The 17,925-nt window shown below is 39.0% G+C and overlaps 2 pseudogenes; one reads left to right on the forward strand and one right to left on the reverse strand.

The window, feature by feature from the left end:
* Positions 1-259: 259 nt before the first annotated feature.
* On the reverse strand, positions 260-465 carry LOC107541361 (small integral membrane protein 10-like protein 1; annotated as a pseudogene).
* Positions 466-13,241: 12,776 nt separating this feature from the next.
* On the forward strand, positions 13,242-13,773 carry LOC107541363 (cytosolic iron-sulfur assembly component 2B pseudogene; annotated as a pseudogene).
* Positions 13,774-17,925: the final 4,152 nt, after the last annotated feature.

The raw sequence follows: 17,925 nt of genomic DNA on the forward strand, positions 1-17,925 counted from the left end.
CGCAGAGCCCCTTAAACACTGTGCGTCTGAATTAAATTCTTTACTGTTGCCGCAAAACCCCGACCTATCTCTCTCCAGTCCCAGCGATTTCTGAGGCTGGCTGGGAGCTTGCTGGGGCAGGGAGGGCAGCCGCGGACGGCGCCCGGGGATTCTCGCGAGACTGAGGAGGCCTCTTTGGCAGCTCTGCTTGGCTCTGCCGCTGGGCCTCCTGGGAGTCCGCCATTGTGCTGGCCCGGGGACCGTTAGCATAATCATGTCTTTAAAAATGTACCTGCAAGCGGATGTTGAGGATCACGGAGCCCGCGACGTAGAAGTATGGTAAATTCGTGCGCAGCTGCCAGGCTAGCTTGAAGGCGAGCAGGGTGCGGTAGAGCCCTTTGCAGAATACCCCGTAGGAGCTGGGCCCGCTGGGCTCGAGACCCCAAGGGCCAAAGAAGACGCAACCGCCACAATGGCCACGGTCATGGCCTTGGTGTTGCTCGCTGACCCAGTGCTTGGTGCCCAGGGTCACCCCCAGCCCTGCAGACCCCGACGGGTGGCCCCCACAGCGAAGGGCGGGGGCACTTGTAAAGTGATTATTGATAGGTACATATTTATTGCCGTTTTATTCTTTTTTGTTGCTGTTGTTAATTCTCACCCAAGGATATTTTTTCCATTGATTTTCAGAGAGAGTGAAAGGGAGAAGGAAGGTGGGGTGTGTGAGAGAGAAACATCCATGTACATCAATTGGTTGCCTCCTGCATGTGACCAATGGGGATCGAACCTGCAACCCTTCGGTGCTCAGGCTGATGCTCTAACCACTGAACACCACCAACCAGGGCAGCCATTTTATTCTTTTAACTGTGTTCCTTTGTTTTTCTTTTCTTTTCTTCTCCTCCTCCTCCTCCTTAAAGAAGACTCTTTAACATTTCTTGTAATACTGGTTTGGTGGTAATTCCCTCTTTTAGCCTTTTCTTGTCTGGGAAGCTTTTTATTTCTCCAATTTTAAATGATAGCCTTGTTTAGTAAAGTAGTCTTGGTTATAGGTCCTTGCTATTCACCACTTTGAGTATTTCATGCCAATTGCTCCTGGCCTTAAATGTTTCTTTGAGAAATTAGCTGACAATCTTATGGGAGCTCCCTTGCAGGTAACTAACTGTCTTTCTCTTGCTGCTTTTAAGATTCTCTCTTTGTCTTTAACCTTTTGCATTTCAATTATGATGTGTTTTGTTTGGTGTGGGCCTCTGGGTTCATCTTGTTTGGATTTGTGTGTCTTTTTCCTTCACCAGGTTAAGGAAGTTTTCAGCTATTATTGCTTCCAATAGGTTCTCAATCCTTTGCTCTTTATCTTCTCTTTCTGGTTCTCTGTATGATGCAGATGTTGCTATGCTTCATATTGTCCCAAATATCTCTTTAACTATCCTCATTTTTTTAAATACTTTTTGCTGCTCTGATTTGGGTGTTTTTTGATACCTTGTTTTCCAATTCAGTGATTTGATCCTCTTCTTCATCCAATCTACTGTTTCTTCCAGTGTATTCTTATTTTGAGATACTGTATTCTTCATTTCTGACTTGCTCTTTTTTATGGTTTCTATGTCCTTTTTCATGATGTTTTACTTCTCACTAAGTTCCTTTAACATCATTATAACCATTTTTTGTTGAACTATATATCTGATTAATTGCTTGCTTCTGTTTCACTTAGCTCTTTTTCTCGATGTTTTTTCTGTTTTTCTGTTCTTTTATTTGGAGCATGTTTCTTTGTCTCCTTATTTTGGCTGCCTCTTTGTGTTTGTTTCTGAGTATTAGGTAGATCTGCTATAATTCCCAGTTTTGGTATGGTGGCCTTATGTAGTATGTATTCTGTAGGACTCAGTGGTGCACTCTCCTTGATCACCTGAGCTGGCTGCTCCAGCAGTGTTCCTTGTGTGGGTTATGTGGGCCCTCCTCTTGTAATTGAGTTTTGATTGCTATTGGCCTATTTGTGTGTTGGGTTGACCCTCAGGCTGGGTGACTGAAGATCAACCCTCACCACAGTGTACAAGCTGCTGTGTAGGTGCTAACCCCATCAAGTAGAATTTGCCTCAGCAAGGTCTGGCACCTGCTGATATATCCCTCTGCATATGCTGCTTGTGAAGCTAATTGGATTCTGCTCTAATGTTTTCTGAAACTGGCCACTGAGTGTGTTGGTTCTGGGGCCCCTGAACCAACTGTGTTGGTCCTTCTGTGTTGGGAGGGACTCTGGTGCAGGTCAATATCAGACCTTGCCTGTGACTGGCCCTGGGCAACCTGTTTGGAGCCTCAAAGTGATCCACAGTTTGTGGCTGCCTCTGTTGGCCCTGGGTGTGTATGAGAAGGACCAAGCTGTGCACCAAGGCTGGCTTTTACCAGCACTGGGCCCGGGGGCAAGTCAGCAAAAGTTCCAAGGCGCCCTAAGATCTGCATCTGTCTGCCTTTGTCTGCCGGCTGCCTGTTAAGCTCAGTCACTGAAAGAACCTCTGGCGGTACTTGAGTTGCATGAAGTCAGTTCTCAGTGAGTCACTAGGTAAGGGTGGATGGTATTGACCAGATTGATATAGGTTCAGTCTTGGTGCCAGTGCTGGGTCTGTGGCTACCCAGCAAAATCCCAGGGTATACCAAGTCTAGCTGCCACCCACAGGTGCTCATGCACCTTTTTTGTGGGGCAGAGTCTCAGGAAATCACCTGGGTGAGGCCAGCAGAGTTTAACAGGCCCAAATACACTAAGATTTGGCTGTACGAAGGGAGGGCTCTGCACCAGTCTGGTGTGCAAGAGAAAAGTGCTTCCCATCCTAGAGCCACACAACTAGTCTGTCCCAGATTATGCCAGGAGTCAATCTCAGCAGGGTGGGGCTGCCTGGAGTTGAGAGGATGGTGCTAGTAGATCTCCAGTGAAAGGAAGGTGTGGTTCAGGCTTGGGAGAAAGTGTGGGAAGTGGCTCTTACCCCAGAGCCACACAACTCAGTCTTTCCCAGAGTCTGCCCAATCCTCAGTAGTGTGGAGCCACAAGGGGTCGGGAGGGTGGGGCTGCTGGGAGCCTGGAGATTGGGGCTACTGAATCTCCCATGAAGGGGAGGTGCCAATCAGGTTCATGGGAAAGTGGGGGGGAATGGTTACCACTCCAAAACCACACAGCTCAGTCATTGACACCCCCTGAGTCTGCCCAGACCTCAACACCCTGACTAAGGCAGTGGACTACTTAGCAGGGTGCAAACTCTGCAGGATGGGGCAATAGGAGGTCCAGAAGATAGGGCTATTGCATTCCCCTAGACTGATGCCAGAGGGAGGGGAGTGCTCCACCCAAGAAAGATGGCACTTACAGTGTGGGAGAGGGACTCAGCACAGGGATCCTGGTGGCTGTCCCTTCAGCTTTCTCCCCAGAGCCACAAACCCCAGTTTTTCCTCACATGACTCTAGTCTGCTCCACCCTCCCTCCACCAGAGCCCAGGGTGAATGGCTGAGAATATTTTGTGCATTAGCCCCTTTAAGATGGTACCAGTATCTCTAAGAGACTCCTGTCTGTCCCTGGGAGACAGAATTCCCGCTGATTTTCACAGCCAGATGTTATGTGGGTCCCTCTTCTTGGCTCTGGTGCTCTGGGCTGGGAAGCCGAAGGTGGGGTTGAAACCCACACTTTTCAGGGGGAACCTTTGCAACTGAGATATACCTCTGGAATCTCAGCGACCACTTGTGGGAGTGGGGCCAGCCCTTTTCATGTTTTTCCCCTTCATACCAGTCTCGATGTGGCTTCTGTAAATCCTTGGTTATAAGACTTTCCTTCAGCTAGTCTTCAGTTGGTTTTTCCTGTTGATTACTCTATATTTTAGTTGTAATTCTAGTTTGGTCCTTGGGAGGGGTGAATGTAACATCCACCTAGTGTACAGCCATCTTGATTTATATCTATTTTTCATTTTTAAACATAACCAATTTTCTTTCCATCATGGAAGTTGGAAAGAGTAAGAGAAAATCAAATGCATGAGATTAGGTCTCCCTTTGGTGCTGTAATCAAGTTATTACATTTTAATAACTTGATAATTTTTTTAAAAATCAGTTGTAAATAATTTTATAAGCAAATAGGACTGAAAAATAATTTAATGTTTATCTTAATTTGATAACCAAATTTATGCTAAGTACTAGGTATACAGAACTGATCGTATTTGTAATGATGCGTGGCAAATTGTATTTTCTAAAGGAGGTCATGCAATATTTACAATCTCATTTACTCTTAGAATATGGTCTTAACAGTCTTCCTGTCAAGAGGTGGGGTCCATGTACTGACTCCTTGAAAATAGGTGGGCTTTTGTGACTGTGTTAACCAGTAGATATAGCAGCAATGACATGGTAAGATTTCCAAGGCTAGGTCCTGAACAGTCCAACACCAATCACCATCTGACTGTGATCCAGTGAGACACCTCAAACTAGAACCTCCCAGATGAGCCCTTTCCCAAGATCCTAACTCATGGAAACCATACAAGTTACCATGTTGTTTTTTTAAGTATCTAAGTTTGGAGTGATAAGTTATGCAGCAGTGGTAACCAGAACACAAGGTTTTATTTGTTTCTCTGTGACATTTTGATACCCCTTCTTTGGAACACAGTTTCTTAATTTGAGTGATGTCTAAGGTCCTTTGCAGTGCTAACATTTTTTAAATTACATAGGTAATTAAAAAATTATGTCCAAATTTATGTCCAAATTTATTTTACCCTGAGACATGTTAAGTTGTATAGAGCTTGACAGAAGCCTGCTGTTCTTATGTTAATCAAAAATTTTCAATTTCTTCCTTATTTGCTGTCTTTAAAACTTTGTTAGTGTCTAAAACATTTCACCAAAGTGTTTCATTTTAGTTTAATTCAGACACAAGTGATGATAATTATGTTCTAAAGTTTAGAAAATTATGCACAAATTATCAATTAAGCAAATGCTTCAACAGTTATATGCCTCATCAAGAGAAATTATGCAAACTCTGGGAGAATGACAATTTTACACAAGATGTTTTTATTTATTGCATTTCCTAAATTGTTGTGGATAATTTTCCATAACTTTATCAAAATATTGCACCATTCACCCTGCCTGGTGTGTCTCAGTGGTAGAGCATGGCCAGTGCAACAAAGGGTTGCAGGTTCAATTCCTGGTCAAAAGCACGTACCTGGGTTGCACGTTTGATCCCAGCCCCAGTCTGGGTGCGTGTGGGAGGCAACCATTCGATATGTCTCTCTCACATCAATGTCTGTCTGTCTCTCCCTCCCTCTCCCTTCCTTCCACTCACTTTAAAAATCAATGGAAAAAATTTCCTCAGGCAAGGATTAACAAAATAAATAAAAATTTAAAAAATTAAAAAAACATTGCACCATTTACATTCCAGATGAAACTTTGTGATCAGAGATTTTTCTCAAATGTGTTATAAATATAACACCTTTATGCCAATCCTTGGCATAAATGTGAAGTATGAAAAGTTTGTCAAATTTGACATATCTTAAATTGAACTCATGCTTCCTACACATCTACTTCCTCTTCAGTGTTCACTGTGTTTGGATAACACTATCACTGGGTACCCACTCATCTAAGTTTAAGAAACCTTGTAATTAATTCTAGTCTCATCTTTTCCCTCTACCATATCTGTCACCAAGTTCCATTGACTTTCTCTGAACTATTTTCTAAATCTGTCTTCTTCATTTTCATTCTAATTTAAGTTCACATTCAGACAGCAGTAAAGCAATACAATGGCTTTAAGAGGCTGAATATAAGTGTTTAAAATATAGTTCTCTTGAATTTGTTTGGGGCCTTTCCTCCATTCCATTCAGTTAAATAGAAGAAACATTTTTGAGCACCTACTATGTGCTAGACAATATGCTAGATTCTAGAGGGTACGAAAATAATTATGAAACATGTTTCAGTCTCTTAAGAGAACAGATATCAAGACAAATATAATATAGTTAAAGACAGAGCAGAAAAGTATCCATGATATAGATGTAATTATCTAGAAAGAGTTTATAAGGATGTGACATCAGACCAGTTTTGATGATTTGGCGGCAGACCAGTATTGGAAGGTTGTTGTAGACAAAAAAAACAATTTGTGAAAAGTTATTGAATTGGCTTCCTAGTAAGATGGCCCACAATATAACTCCTCTAGTCCAAACTGATGAAATCAATAAACATGATATAAAAATAAAAAAGGAAAAACATATAATTGGACTTAAAAGCAAGATAAACAACTGGACAGAAACTTAACAGAGAAAAAATATGATGGGGACATAAAATCTCAGGTTTGTGAGACTGGGTCTGGAAGTTGATGGTGGTTCTGCAGGGTTAAGGGAGATAAACAGAGCCCATGCAAGAAGGAAGACTGTCATCAGGGTCTCTGCTTAAAGCCAACTGCTGGGATGGCACTTCCTCATCTAGTAAAAAGGCTGAGGTGGGAAGAAAGGCTATTGCCAATAATTTGTAGAGGCTATGGCTTTCAGCAATCTATAGATCTAGGATAGAGGGAGGACACAAATATAGTCTTGGTACCTGAAACTGATTGGAGTCACCCATTGGGCACAATTAACAAGACCTTACAAATGCCATCATAAAACCTGATTTTGTACTCAACTTCCTGGTTGCTGCTGGAGAGAATGGGAAAAAGGAAGGTGGAGACCCACCTACCCACCATTCAAAAGACCCTACCAGTCAAAATGCCAAAAGCACATACAGAAATCGAAGACCAAGAAAGATAAACTACAAATCAATAATCAGATAATAAATTCATTGCAGACAACAATAACTTATGGAACAGTCAGTCAGAGACCTTAAAATAACTATATTAGGATGTTCAAAGAGAAGAATAATTTTTATTCACAAGTCTCTGGAATTATAAAGAAAAATAAACAGTAAAGAAAAAAGCATAGGTAGATATGAAAAAGAATCAATTATGCAGTCTTATATATAAAAATCAAACATTTAAAAACATAATAGATAGGATAAATTCAAGACCAAACACAGTAAAGGGACAATTTTGTTGACAGATAGTTCTGATGAACAACCCTAAAACAGCACAAAGAGGGGAGAAAGAGATTAAAAACAAATATGAAGGAGTAGTTAAGAGACGTGAAGAATGAAAACAAGAATTCTAAAGTAAGAGAGTTGGGGAAATGTAAGAGAAACACTGTTTTTTAAGAAGTAAAAGCTGGTCTGGCCAGTGCAGCTAGTGGTTGAGCATCAACCCATGCACCAAGAGGTTGCCAGTTCGATTCCTGGTGAGGGCACATGCCCAGGTTGTGGGCTCAACCCCCTGTGTGCAGGAGGCAGCCAGTCCATGTTGATGTTTCTCTCTCATGGATGTTTCTATATATTTCTTCCTCTCCCTTCCTCTCTTTCTCAAAAAATCAATAAAACCATATATTAAAAAAAAGTAAAAGCTGATAATTTTCCAAAATTGAAGACCTGAATTCTTAGATCAAAAGTGCTGAATATCAAACAGGATAAAAGGACCTACAGATAGATACATTGAAGTGAAATTGCAAAGAATCATTGAGAAAGAAAATCTAAAATGTTCTATTACAGACTAAAAAGTTACTTTCAAAGGTACAACAACTCGTCTAACAGCAGATTTTTCATAACATCTGTAGACAGTGGAATAATATCTTCAAAGTATTGAGGGGAAATAATTGGAACCTAGACATTTATTTCCTGTTAAAATATCATTTTAAAAATGGTGATACTGAAACTAATATATATTGTATGTCAACTGTAATTGAAAAATAAATTTTTTAAATGGTGACAAAATAAGGACTGTTTCATAACTACATGCTAGAAGAATTTGTCACCTATGGACCTTCACTGTAAGATTATTAGAGGGTGTACTTCAGCAAGAACTATAGAGAGCCCAGAAGGAAGAGATGGGGTATAAGAAATAGCAGTGAGAACAGAAATTGATAAAATATGTTACCAAATTTAATTACCTGTTGACTATTACCTTAAAAAGAAAACTATTGTATTAAAAAAAAAAAGTAAAAATGAAACTCTAGATAGCTATATAGTTATTGTGGAGGAAGAGGTTAGGTTATTCAGTAGAGAGTTAGAGTATTAAAATCTGTGTTGTGTTCAGGAGGGGATAAAAATAATGAATAATTTCATATTTTGTTAGAAAAATTTATAGTTAAGTGTAGATGTAAACATTAAGGGTAACCACTACAATCATAAAAATGTGCCCTGGCCAGGTGGCTCAGTTGGTTGAATCATTGTCCTATGCACCAAAAGATTGAGGGTTACAGTCCCAGTCATGGCACATACCTAGGTTTTTGTTAGATCACCAGATGGGGCAGGTACAGGAGGCAGCCAGTCAATGTTTCTCTCTCTTTGTCTCTCTCTCTCCCCTCTTCCTCTTTCTCTAAAAATCAATGAAGACATATCCTCCAGTGAAGACTTAAAAAAATCATAAAAATGCAATCCATATTTCCCAAACTAGCAGAGGCAGGAAAAGGAAAAACGGGTAGCAAACAGAAAATGGTGAGAAGATAAAATTGGTCCAACTATATCAATAATCATCAGAAATGTTTACAGATAAACTCAACAAATGAAGGAGACTCTCAGATTGAGTAAATAAAACAAAATCCAGCTATATACAGTTTATAAAAGTCACAGCTAAACAAAGCAACACAGAAGGTTTTGAAGAGATGGAACTACTTCTTGAATTTGTATTCAACTAATAACATAATTTCAAACTAATAGATTTGCAAGGAGAAATTTATAATTAACATATTGTGAGAATTTAACAAATCTCTCTTATGATTTATACTGATAGATTGTACAAATAAAAAAAGTAAGAATATAAAAATAAATACATGGAATGTAGAAGTTGAATATAGAACATAAAAATGTTGTAAAACACAATTACAAACGATCTAATATTCAAAGTAAAACCTTGTGCCTAAGAAATACATAATATATGTTATTTTAAATATCCAGCTTATCATATGAGAATAGTATAGCATTATATCAAAACAAGACAAGGATTGCATAGAAGAAAATTATAAACCAGTTTTATTTATGAAGTGATGTAAAAAATCCTAAATAAAATACTAGCCACTCAGATTCAACAATATATAAAAGTAATTCATGACCAAGTAAGGTTTACCATAAGAATGCAAATAACATCAGAAAAACTATCAATGTAGTGCACCATAATAACAGATTAAAATATATATATATATGTATGTATGTATATGCATTCAAAATTAGTGTTTAAAAATTAATTCATGGTTACTGTCTTAGATTTAACTGCCTCTGTAAAGTTTAATTTTCTTAAAAGATCTGGAACAGCAATATTGGTAAAATGTTAATAATTATTGAAGCTGGGTGATGGAGATTCATTGCATTATTCTACCTACTTTTGTGTATGTTCAAAATTTTCCATAATAAAAAAGTTTAAGAATGCTCAAATATTTAAAAATATTCTGAAGCAAACAAGGCAAAATGGTAGGTGGGTATATGGATATTTAATATATTATTATTTATACTTTTTTATGTTTGAAATATTTTATAATTAAAAAACAATTAAAAACAAAAATACTCTTGGAGTCCCAAGAAGCAAAGTTTCTTTGAGTCTATAAATCATTTTATTTGGAATCAAGAAATAGAGGTGAATAATACTGGAGGGCTAGGAAGAACTAAAGGTCTTTGTTAGCCACTATTCTTTAAAGGTTTTGTGTACCACAATAAAAGAATTAGACTTCTTCCTGCAGGAAATGGAGAGTGACTAAAGGACTGGAAGAGGGAAGCTTTGCTTGGTATACTGTAATAATATTAATAATAAATAATAAGAACAATGACAATATTTACATAGCTCATACTTAAATAGCACCTGTTATGTGCCCAGTTCTAAGTGCTTCATACATAATGACTTGTTTAATATTCACAATAACCCTCTGACCTTGGTTCTACTCTCAGCCTCATTTTACAGATAAGAAAATGAAGCCACAAAGAACTTGCCAAAGTCACAGGGCTAGTAACTGACTTCAAGGATTCACACAAAGGAGTCTATGCCCTGAGTCTATCTCAAGTCCTGTTCTGTCCAATATGGTCGTCACTAACCTTATTTAATTTAAATTTATGAAAGTTAAATAAAGTAAATATTCAGTTTCTAAGTTTCACTAGCCATATTTCAAGTGCTCAATATACCCACATATAGCTAATGGCTATTGAATAGCACAGATACAGAAAGTTTCCTCATTGCAGAATGTTCTGTTGTACAGCACTGCTTTACTTTTATTATTATTATAATTATCATCTAATATCTGATTTCTTCTAGAGGCACTAAATTTATTTTGCCATTCATCAAACCAGAGTTTTTCAACTTGAGCACTATTGATATTTGGGGCTGGGTAACTATTTATTATGGGAGTTTGTCCTATGCATTGCAGGATATTTAACAGCATCTACCCACTAGATACCAGTAGCACCCTCTACCTCAACTCATGACAACCAATATCTTCAGATATTGGCAAATGTCACCTGTGGGGTGTGTCTGTGTGTGTTTAAATTGCCCTTGTTTAAATTAGTCTTAAATTTAAACAGACAATATTTTCTGGAATAATGCTTTACCTTTACTTCATTTCTAGTAAGTGTGTTCATGGAAACCTGTCATAATGAGGTCATAATGACGTACACAATAGTAGTGAATAAAAAACAGAAATTCTTATTTGTGACAGTTGCCACATCTGTGGCCTAGGTGAAATTTTAGTTAGTGGTTTTGAGAAAAGGACAAATTCATAATAATATTTTCAGTGTTCTGGTCCTAGATATTACCCTGACTTCTAACACCATAGATTAATTTTGCTTGTTTTTGAACTTTTTATCAAAGGTTGACCTACATTTTCTTAAAGAGCCAGATAAATATTTTAGGCTTGCAGGACAGATGGTCTCAGTCACAATTATTCAACTCTAAGGTAGCATGGAAACACTGATGACAATACACAAACAAATGAGTGTGACGATGTTCCAATAAAACTTTAATTACAAAGATAGGTGGCCAGCCCATGGGCTGTAGCTCAACCACCCTTTCTTTATATAAATGGAATCATATTTTTTGTGGTCTGGCTTCTTTTGCTCAACATTATGTTTGTGAAATTCAATTATGCTATTATTCATAACTGTAGTTCACCATTCTTTTAAAGAAATTTTTAAAATTTATTGATTGATTTTAGAGAGAGAGAGAGAAAGGGAGAGAGACAGAGAAAAACATCGATTTGTTGTTCCACTAATTTATGCATTCATTGGTTGATCCTTGTATGTGCCCTGGCCAAGGATTGAACCCACAACCTTAGTGTGTCAGGACAACTTTCTGACCAACTGAGCAACCAGGCCAAGGCTGTAGTTCACCATTCTTATTGCTCTATAGTAGTCCATTGTAGAATTAATTAAATTGATTTATTTATCCATTCTACCATTGGTGGACATTGGGTTATCTCCAATTGGAGATTTTTATAAAAAGTGTTGCTATGAACTTATGTGTAGGGGTGGCATCATTGTTATTTTGTGTTTGTTTTTTGTTTGTTTTTGTAAACTACCAAATGGTTATCTGAAGTAGTTACACCAATTCATACTGCACCATCAGTGTATGGGAGATCCAGATGCTCCATATCCTTGCTAGTACTTAGTATTATCTGTCTTTTTCCTTTTTCCTGCCCCCCCCCGCCCTTCTGGAGTATGAGTAGAAGTATTACATTATGGTTTTATTTGCATTCACCTTAGACTATTCGTAATATCCAAACTGGAATGTCACACACTAATGCTTATAAACACTGTGAGCTAACTGAAAAAGAAACTCACCATTTTGGTATTGCTCTATAATATTTTAATACTTCTCTAGTCTTTAGGACTGACTGAAGCTTAAAAGTTATTCTTCAGCAAAAAAGACAATTTCATAGAAAATCTTAAAACACTTTTCTGTTTGAAACCATCACTATGTTCTTGAGTTAATTTAATCCTATGGTAATTACTCTGCATTTCACCAAACTAATTATTATCTGTCAAACCTGCTTTATCTACTGAATCTTCCCATGATTTTAGTCACTCAGACCAGGAAGATCAGAGTCCCATTTGACTTTTCTCTGTTTTTATCATACTGGCTCTAGCATTGCAGGTACTCTGTCATCCATCTCTGCTTTGGAACTCATTTAAGTTCTCATCACCTCCCACCAAACCAATCCCAAGAGTGAGGGTGTCAGGACCAGTCGCATCCCTGTGTCACCAGCAGAGATTTGTATTCACTAATGCCCCTGCATGTCCTCTGTATGTCTCCTGCTCTACATATACCTCTAACCTTTTGTGATAATTAATTTTATGTGTTAACTTGACTGGGCTAAGAGGTGCACAGATAGCTGATAAAACATTATTTCTGGGTGTGCCTGTGAGGTGTTTTTGGAAGAGGTTAGCATCTGAATCAGTAGACTCTGTAAAGAAGATCACCCTCACTAATGCCGGTGGGCGTTATCTAATCAGCTGAGGACCTGAATAGATCAAAAAGGCCGGGGAAGGGTGAATTTGCTCTCTCTACTTGAGATGGGAAATACATTCATCTTCTGTTTTCAGACATCAGCACTCTGGTTCTTGGGCCTTCGCACTAGGACTGAGACTTTCACCATCAGCTACCTTGGTTCTCAGGTCTTTGGGTTTGGAGTGAAACTATACCACCAGCCCTCCTGAGCCTCCAGTTTGCAGATAGCAGATTGTGGGGCTTCTCAGCTTCATAATTGTGTGAGGTAATTCCCTCATAATAAAACTTTTTCTATAAATCTACATATGACCTATTGTTTCTGTTTCTCTGGAGAATCGTGACTAATATACTCATACTGTGTACCCTGGGACTCATGGTGAGTCTTTAGAACTTCCTATATCCTCAACCTCTTCTCTAAACCTGCAATTCACTTTCCTGCTCTAACTGCAGGACACTGCTTCCACTGCACCCCTTTGGTGAAAGGGGATGAGCACTTTCTTTCCCTGCCCCTTGTATTACTGGGCTAAAAGGTGGGATTGGTGTCCTCCTTATCCTTCCTTGCTGCTTACAGAGCATTTCTGACTCATCCTCTGCCTTCACAACCCCAGTTCCTTTGCAATCTGAGCCACTGAAGCCTATTGAATTAGAATCACTTTTTCTCATGTATTGAAAACACAAAACCCTGGTTCGTGGCCCTGTGTGGTACTTGGAGGGAGAAAAACAATTCTGGGTGTGAAAGTGCATGCTGACTGTGGTATGCAGTGGTTCTTCAATGGTAGGCAGCAGTGGGGTGGAGGACGGCCTCCTGGAGAACACTAACTCTCTCATCTACAGTGCTCTGGAGAGTGCAGATGAGGAGGACAGGCAGGTTTCAGACAGGATTGACTTGTGCTAGATCTTCAATCTGATTCATTCCATCAATGACCCAGAACATCCACTGACTCTAGAAGAATTGAACAAAATAGAGCAAGTCCGGGTTCAAGTGACTGCTATTGCAGTGGAACTGCTGTTTCCCACTGACTGATCCCTGCGTGTGGAGCGACCAGGAGAGCACAGTGGCCATGGGCATCACACCCACCATTACGCACTGCAAGATGACTACCTTTATTAGCTTATCCATCAAAGTCAAGCTTCTGCAATCCCTTCCTTAGCGTTTAAAGATGGACGCACACATTACAACAAGGACCCATGCCTCAGAGCATGCAGTGAACAAGCAGCTGGCAGATAAGAACCAGGTGACAGCTGCCCTGGAGTATACCCACCTGCTGGAGGTTGTAAACCAGTGCCTGTCAGCTGGCTTCTGAGCCAGGCTTTTTGCCCAGCGCCTTACCCAAGGCTTCTGGCCTTGTTTTCTTGAATTACTGACAATGAGAAACTAACATTTTGCATTTTGTAACAAACCCTTAATTTATATTGGGAAAAAAAAAAAGCCCAACTCTGGATAAACCTCTCTCTGCCTACCTTATGCCTGCCTTTATATAGCTGAACAAGGTTGGGGAAAAATACAATTGTGACAAGTGGTCTTACTTTAAATATATCTTAATTGGGGTTTATCTTCTAATTCTCTTTTAAAACATCTTTTGATAATAGAAATTCTTAATATTATTGTAGGTCAATTTATAAATATATATTTTTTACATTTGGTGTTTTGAGTACCTGGTTTGGAACTACTTTCTTCCACACTCATGAATGGTCTGAGGACTGCAGTCATGAAGAGACCATCCTTGGTCATGTTTTTCTGCTGATCTGTTTAAGGGCACAAAGAAGGGCCATGGTTATAGAATTCATAGTAGGATTTTTTTAAGTGTAATACTTCTGATAATTCCAGTGACATCAGAGCAAAGGTGGGGTGAAAGATACCCTTGGCCTCTCCCCCTGAAATTTCAACAAATTAACCAACTATAATTCAACAAAGAATTTCCTACTCAACACAGAGGCAAGCCTGAGAGACCCACGCATTGAAACATCTAAAGGTGGGCAACTGGGAATAAGTTGGGAGATGAGAAGTGAGGAAACTCAGATGGCCCTCAGACGGCGCTCTGCAGCAGGGAGCTTGCAGTGTGGCTCAGACAGGGGAGGAAGCTAGCGGCAGTAGGTGCTTCCATAGGCAGGGAGGAACAGAGAGCTACCAAGGGCAGTCCATCCGGGCAAGCAGAGAGAACAGTGACTGAGTCAGGAGACACCTGACAGAGTATGGGGTTCTGCTACATGGATATCCACTGTCGGTGGTGATGTTTCTGACAAAGAAATGGAACCACAGAGTCCTACAGCCTCTTGGACTCCCCAAACTTGCCTCCTGTTGCCCTCAGTGTCAGACCCAGGAACATTTTTTCTGTAAACCAAGAGCTATTGCAGTGGAACTGCTGTTTCCCACTGACATCCCTGGGTGTGGTGTTTGGGGTTGGACCCCATGGAAGTTGGGGTAGCCATTATGGTGAGTGCAAAACAAAACCACCCCCAAGCAGCACAGCTGTACTGTCATTCGGAAGCCCTTGGAAGTCAAGTCTGGGAGATCACAGAGGTAAAAAAATTTTGCGATTCAGGGCCATCTATTGGAAAATAGTAGACAGACTTCTTCAGAGAATGCTGTTATAGAAGGGATATTTATGTGTAGACAAAGGAGAGGAACAAATACCATGAATAATCACGGTAACGAAGATGATCAGAAAGAAAGTGAAAAATCCTTGGAAAGCAAGCTGGAACACATGGAAATATGTGATATAAATGACAGAGATTTCAAGATTTCAATTCTGAAAATATTCAACGAGATGTGAGAAAAATACAGATAGGCAATTCAGTGCACTCAGAAAACAAATCAATGAACAAAATGAGGACTTTACCAAAGAGATCGAAACTTAAAAAAAAAAAGAATCAATCAGAAATCCTGGAAATGAAGCATGCAACTAAGGAGATTAAGAATGAGCTACTGAGAATAGAAAACAGAGCCAAACAGATGGAGGAAAGAGTGATATTGCAGATAGGAATCTAGAAATGACACAGAGGGAAGAAGAGAGAAACCTGAGCATAAAGAAAAATGGAAGAGCTCTATGAGAACTGACTCCATCAGAAAAAGCAATATTAGAATAATAGGCATTCTGGAAAAAGAAGAGAGGGAGAAGGGAAGGGTCTATTCAAAGAAATAGTGGATGAGAACTTCCCAAACCTATGGAGAGAACTAGATCATCAAATCCAAGAAGCCAACAGAACACTTAGTTACCTGAATTTAAAGAGACCCTCTCCAAGGCACATTATATTAAAATTGTCAAAAGTTAATGACAAGGAAAAAATTCTCAAAGCAGCCAGGGAAAAGAAAGAAGTGACCTACAAAGGAAGATCCATCAGAATTTCATCCAACTTCTCAGCAGAAGCTCTACAGGCCAGAAGAGAGTGGAACTAAGTATTCAAATGTCTGAAAGAGAGAAATTACCAGCCAGGAAAAATATATCCAGCAAAACTATCCTTTAAATATGAAGGAGAAATAAAGACATTCCCAGCCATACAGAAGCTGAGATATTTTATCACCAGAAAACTTCCATTGCAGGAAATACTAAAAGGAGTTATTCTACCTGAAATAAAGAACATAAGGTCACAGCACTACAAATAAGATCACCAAAAACCTTACAGCATAAACAGGGATAATTTGTGACAACAAAATCATAAAGAGGGAGGGGGTAAAGGTCTCAACTGGCAAAGGAGGGTGAATATCAGATGCACTCAAAAGAAAAAAAAAAACCACTATTGTATATATGCAACTTTACTTTTTATAAACCTAATGGTAACCACACAAGAAAATCCCCAAACCAGGACACATAGCTTTAAAAAAGAAGACACAGAAGAAAGAAGTATGAAACACCACCAATAAAAACAACAGGCAGAAGTACAGAGGAAAAGAATAAACAGAGGCACAGAACTACCAGAAAACAAAAGATAAAATGGCTATAGGAAATCCTCATACATCAATAATTACCCTTAAAGTAAATGGTCTGAATTCACCAATAAAGAGGTAGAGAATAGCAGAATGGGTCAAAAACCAAAACCCAACCATATGCTGCTTACAAGAGACACTTCTAAGCTGCAAAGATAAAGGTAGATTCAAAGTAAAAGGGTGGCAAATGATTCTCCAAACAAATAACATCCACTGAAAGGCTGATGTAGCCATACTGATATCTAACAAAATAGATATCAAGACAACAAAGATAATGAGACAAAGATGGACACTTTATAATGATAAAAGGGATACTACATCAAGAAAACATAACACTTCTTGCCCTAGCCAGTTTGGCTCAGTGGTCAGAGTGTCAGCCCTTGGACTGAAGGGTCCTGGGTTCAATTCTGTCCAAGGGCACATACCATGGTTGCAGGCTTGATCCCTGGCCAGGACAGGGTGCGTGCGGGTGGCAACCAATCGATATGTCTCTCTCACACTGATGTTTCTCTCTCTCACTCTCTCTCTCTCTCCCTCCCTCCCTTCCTTCCACTCTCTCTGAAAAGCAATGGAAAAGATATCTTCAGATGAGGAATAAAAACAAAAATGAAAAAGAAAACATAACACTTCTCAATATATATGCACCCAACCAGGAAGCACCAAACTATATAAAGCAACTACTCACAGAACTAAAGGAAGAAACAGGTCAAAACGCAATCATATTTGGGGAAATTAATACTCCATTGACAGCTCTAGATAGATCAACCAAATGGAAAATCGATAAAGAAATATCAGCCTTAAATGACACACTAGACAAAATGGACATAATTGACATTTACAGAGCCTTTCAAGCCAGAACATCAAATCATACATTCTTCTCCAGTGCACATTAAACATTCTCAAAAATAGACCATATGTTGGGGCACAGAATTAGCATCAACAAATTCAAGAAGATTGAAATTATACCAAGCATATTCTCTGACCACAATGCCTTGAAATTAAAAATCAACTGCAAAAAAGGAAGTAAAGAAACCCACAAATACATGAAGATAAAACAACATACTACCAAAAAATGACTGGGTCAAAGAAGAAATAAAACATGAGGTCAAAAGATATATAGAGGCAAATGAGGATGATAATACAACATATCAAAACTCTGGGATGCAGCAAAAGCAGTAATAAGCGGGAAGTTTATATCATTACAGGCCTATCTCAAGAAACAAGAGAAATCCCAAGTAAGCAACCTAACATCACATCTTAAAGAACTAGGAAAAGAAGAACAAAACCACCCAAAGTCAGCAGAAGGAAGGAAATCATAAAAATTAGAGCAGAATTAAATGAAATAGAGAACAAAAAGACTACGAAAATTTAATAAAACAAAAAGATGGTTCTTTGAAAAGATTAATAAAATTGACAAACCCCTGACTAGACTCACTAAGGAAAACAGGGAAAAAACCCATATGAACAAAATCAGAAATGAGAGAGGTCATCACAGACATCACAGATATACAAAGGATCATACTAGAATATT

The sequence above is a fragment of the Miniopterus natalensis genome, chromosome X (genome assembly GCF_054644295.1).
Source record: "Miniopterus natalensis isolate mMinNat1 chromosome X, mMinNat1.hap1, whole genome shotgun sequence".
NCBI classification, from domain to species: Eukaryota; Metazoa; Chordata; class Mammalia; order Chiroptera; family Miniopteridae; genus Miniopterus; species Miniopterus natalensis.